General features: G+C 45.5%; 1 pseudogene across 1 annotated transcript; it reads right to left on the bottom strand.

The window, feature by feature from the left end:
* Positions 1 to 1,254: 1,254 nt before the first annotated feature.
* Positions 1,255 to 2,307, bottom strand: LOC110320253 (annotated as a pseudogene). The gene has a single exon (XR_002380450.1). The product of XR_002380450.1 is annotated as a 2-hydroxyacylsphingosine 1-beta-galactosyltransferase pseudogene (transcript).
* Between the last annotated feature and the right edge of the window lie 2,408 nt (positions 2,308 to 4,715).

Here is a 4,715-nt window from a genome sequence, read left to right as displayed (position 1 = left end):
AGGAGGAGAAGGAGAAGAAGAAGAAGAAGAAGAAGAAGAAGAAGAAGAAGAAGAAGAAGAAGAAGAAGAAGAAGAAGAAGAAGAAGAAGAAGAAGAATTAGAAGAGATAGAAACCAAGTCCAATTTGTGTTGCCTGTATACTCACTGGAGCATGGTCAAACTCCATGCGGCCAGTCCTTCCCCACCTGCAACCCATCTAGAAGCCATCAGTTGTGGAGAGCTACACTTCAGCATCTTTATTACAATTTTTAAGCCTTCTCTTTGGTGGCCTTCTATCTAGGCTGTTATATTTTGGGGGTGCGATGGGGTGGGGTAGGGATTGTAACAGAAACCTTCTGTGTCCCTCTTCCTAGGCTGTGAGTCTGCAGTCCTTGATACTGTAGAGGGAATCTTCTATGCAATGTGTGGAAGCTTCACCTGTCAATAAAAGGCTGTTGGCCTATGAGCATAGGCAAGAAATAGAGAGGTGGAAGTTCTGATGCAGAGTATTTCTGGCATAGAGTCAGACATGTAAAAGGATTCACCCCAGAACTCTGAGGAAGATGGTTGCATGAAAACTGAGAAGAGATAGCCAGCCATGAGACACTCATATAAGAGAAAACATAGAAAAGAAAATGAGTTATGAGCTAGTCAGGAAACAGGCCCAAGCTATTGGCCTAAACATTTATCCATATATAATTCAGTCTCAGAATCCTTACCTTGGGGAACATGTTATGGGTGGAAAAGTCTGTGGTTACAAATACTATGGCAAAGGTAGCTTTCTTGCTATTTATAGTCAGTAGGAACATGTGTCACAGAGTTATACATGGTTTCTTGAGATATCCATACGGTCTCCAGCTTCACCATGAGCCATGGACCTCAGCATGGTCTCTGAGGCAATACAGACCACATTGACACAGCCCTCTGTTGTAGCAGGAACACAGATATGATTCTTGGTGGCCATGTGGGCCTGGACATCACCATGGCCATTCACATCAATATGGTCCTTGGAGGCAACATGGCTCATAAACATCAACATGGCTTCAGACTGCAGTCCCGACCAAAGGCATCTATATGGCCTTCAGTGGCACCTTAAGCTAGGGACATGGTGGCAGCATGAGCTCGGACATCTTATGATCTTTGGTGGTGGCAGGGCAGGCTACTCGCATCAGTATGACCCCAGCAGTAGCATGGACCTAGACATCATTATGGCCTCAGGTAGTGGCCCAGACTAAAGATATTTATATGGCCTAAAGTTTCCTCAGGCCAGGGACATCAACATATTGTTTGCCTGTACCGTGTTGAAGCCCAAGGTTCATGTGGATGTCCTACAGCAGCTGGGAGCCCTGTTGATGTCTCCAAATCTCCAAATCTCCAAATCACTTTTTGAGGCAATCTCCCCAAAGCTCCTGCCAGTTTGTTGGCAATGTCTTCTGACAGATACTTGACACCAGCTACAAAAGACACCAGGACAAAGCCATGTTCCCGAGCACCATTTACCCACCTCTGCAGATCTTCTGGCAGTGGGCTGGCCGGCTTTGTTAGGATGCCTCCAACAGGCAGCGTGGTTCTGGGAAACTCCAGTGCTGCTACGTCAGTACATAACATCCATAGGCTGGACCCATGAACCAAATCATACATGGACTTTGCAGGCAGCAGGTTGTACTTCTGCATTATCCTCTCGTATTTCAGAAGAACCAGAAAGCTAACCCCTATTCTGGATATGAGGTAAGCACCAGTATTTTTCATCCTTTCCAGGAAGTTCATGCGGTCTGTGAGGAGCGAGTTAAACTCTGGGACATAAGCTAAAGGAGCAGGAGCTCCTACTTCAGCAGGGTACCAAAGGCCTGTAGAAAATACAGCATACTTAACGCCTAAAAGATGGGTGATCACAAATCCACACATATCATTGGGGTCAACCAGGAGCAGGTCAAACTTTTCTTTTTTTAAACCCTGGATTAGGGCTTGGTTGCCAACCATCATGTCACAATTCTTAGTATAGTGATCCAGTATGTCAACCCGTTCAACTGCTGTCAATCTCCCAGAAAAAATATTCCGCATTTTAGACTGCAGGAAAGCATCTGAGGTGGTACTGTTGAAGATCCCTGGGTATCGCTGGANGCTGTAGTGATTAGATGGGGCAATGTCTCTGCCTTCTGAGAGGAGAAGCACANTGTGGTGGCCTCTCTCGTGCAAGGCCGATGTTAGTGTCTTGAAAATGTACAAATGGCTTTCAAACATAATTGGCGGCACAATGATGATTTTAGCAGCCCTTGCTATTCCAACAGCACTCCACAGGAGCATGAAATATGGAGTGTAAGACTTCATAGAGCGTCCGCTTACCGCTGCTGTGCGGGAGCTGGAGAGCGCCGAGCGCCTCTTGCCGCAGGACGGGTCTGAGGAGCGCGCATCGTCGCCCTAGGAGGCTGGGCATGAGGGAAGTAGCCAGCTTCTAACATCTTCTAGGCGACTAGAAGGATTTTTGAAATAAGCAAATTGGCTCCTAAGAGGACAGCTCATTTGCATGTGAATTTTTCTGGTCTTGGTTTTTTTTTTTTTTTTATTTAAAGCCTTATTACATCATGGTTATCCTGTCTGGCTCAGCACTGTCTGTCTGTCTCACTTTGTTTAAAGCCAGATTATGAAGGTAATTGTCCCTTTACCTCCTACAACCCACTATTTATTCAAAAACCCGTGGTGAATAAGGAGTGAAGTGGTAAGCCAGTGGCCTGAAAGGGTTAATGTGCTTCTCCTTTGCTGGGCTCCTGCCTTAGAGCCACTTAGGCACTTAAGGAATTTGAAGCAGTGAATCTGAAGCAAAATAATTGTGCTTGAGCCGGGTAGAGCAAGCACAGGCTTTTAAAACATGCCAAGACTGGGTTGTTTACTGACCTGTGGCGAGCCTCAGAGAGTTAATAGGGTTTTTTGTTTATTCGTTTGTTTGTTTTCCACAGCTATTCCTGCTTCCATGAAGCACTGAACTCAAAGCTGAGCCAGGCCTGGAGAGCAGAACAAATGTAAAGGGTCAAGGTCTAAACCAAACACACAAAACCAACTTTTAAAAATGTAAATCAGGTTATACTGCACTGCTCTCTTGAATCCATTCAAGGGCTTCTGAGGGTCTTATATCCCTGGTATAACAGAAACCCCTTAAGAATGGGGGTCCTTAGTTTGTAGATGGTCATCTTCAGCTGATGAATCTTTATTCTCTATTTACATTTTTATCTTACAAGCTACACTAGACTGGACACTCTAGTAGATCAGGCCGAGAGAATGTATGTATATAGCAAAAAATGGGATTATTAGAATCTCTTACGTGATAGAGATTGGGTAGGACAACAATGGCTGCCTGCATACTGGAGGGTGGCTTTAGTTAGCACTGGAAGGCATGAGAAGCTGGAATCTGATGTCAGTAAAGTATGGTAGATCATACAATCTGTGGTGGCAGAGGCAACCGGAAGAGGAAGAATGAAGGCATATACACAGACACGCAGAGACACAGGCATAGACAGACAGACAGACAGACAGACAGACAGACAGACAGAGACACACACACACACACACACACACACACACACACACACACACACACACACACACACACACACACACACACACACACACACACACACACACACACACACAGAGGCAGGTGACCCACAGTGCTTTTCCTTCAGACCTTTTTATGTCTGAGCCGCCTTCCGGGAGGTGTTGCCCACTCTGAGGAAGGTCCTCTCCTTCCTGGAAGTTCCCTCAAGACTTGCTGGACATCAGAGATGAGTCTTTTAGTTGGCTCACAAGCCTCTCAAGTGGACAGTCAGGATTAACCATTACAGTATCAAACTGGAGTAAGGTCTACCCTAATGACCTCATTATAAAGATTTATTTATTTCAATTATTTTTGTGTATGGCAATCGCATGTGTGTCTGTGTGCCATGTGAGAGCCTGGTGCTCGCAGAATTCAGAAAAGGGCACTGGATCTTCTTGTAGAGGAGTTACAGATGGTTTTGAGCCACTGTGTGGGTGCTGGGAACTGAACCCAGTTAGTATGCAAGAACAGCAAGTGTTCTTAACTGTGGAGCCATCTCAGATGACTAGTGTTGAAGGCTAGGTACATAATGAAAAATGACATGGCTTCACTTTAACATACTGGTTTTTGACTATCTAGTGCAAAGTTAGTGCTTGAGATGGTCTTACAAAGGTCTATCCCACACCAGGCCTTTTAGATACATGCTTTTCATGCGTGCTCACCTTCCTAACTTGGAGGACACAGCTACCACTCAGCAGACTGTCGGGGAGAGGGGCAGCTTATGATGCCTCCTGCTATGTCCATAGGGATTAGTCATTTATCCCAAGTTTTCTGAGATAGCTGGCGCCAACATGGCTATTTCTGCTGCATCTCTTATTTACTAAAAAGGCTCATTTTAGATTACAACTCTCAGGTCACACTCTATCGGTGAGGTAAGTCAGGGGAGGAACTCAAACACTCAATCTGGTTAGCTCAAACAGTGGCACTCACTCTGGATAGCTTAAACAGTGGCGCTCACACTGGACAATTCAAATAGTGGTGCTCACACTGGATAGCTCAGAAAGTGGTGTTCATGCTGGACAGTTCAAACAGTGGTGCTCACACTGGACAGTTCAAACAGTGGTGTTCACACTGGATAGCTCAAACAGTGGCGCTCACACTGCATAGCTCAAACAGTGGTGTTCACACTGGACAGTTCAAACAGTGG

This window comes from Mus pahari, chromosome 4 (genome assembly GCF_900095145.1).
Source record: "Mus pahari chromosome 4, PAHARI_EIJ_v1.1, whole genome shotgun sequence".
In the NCBI taxonomy this organism is placed as follows: domain Eukaryota; kingdom Metazoa; phylum Chordata; class Mammalia; order Rodentia; family Muridae; genus Mus; species Mus pahari.
This window is presented reverse-complemented; position numbering and strand designations above follow the sequence as displayed.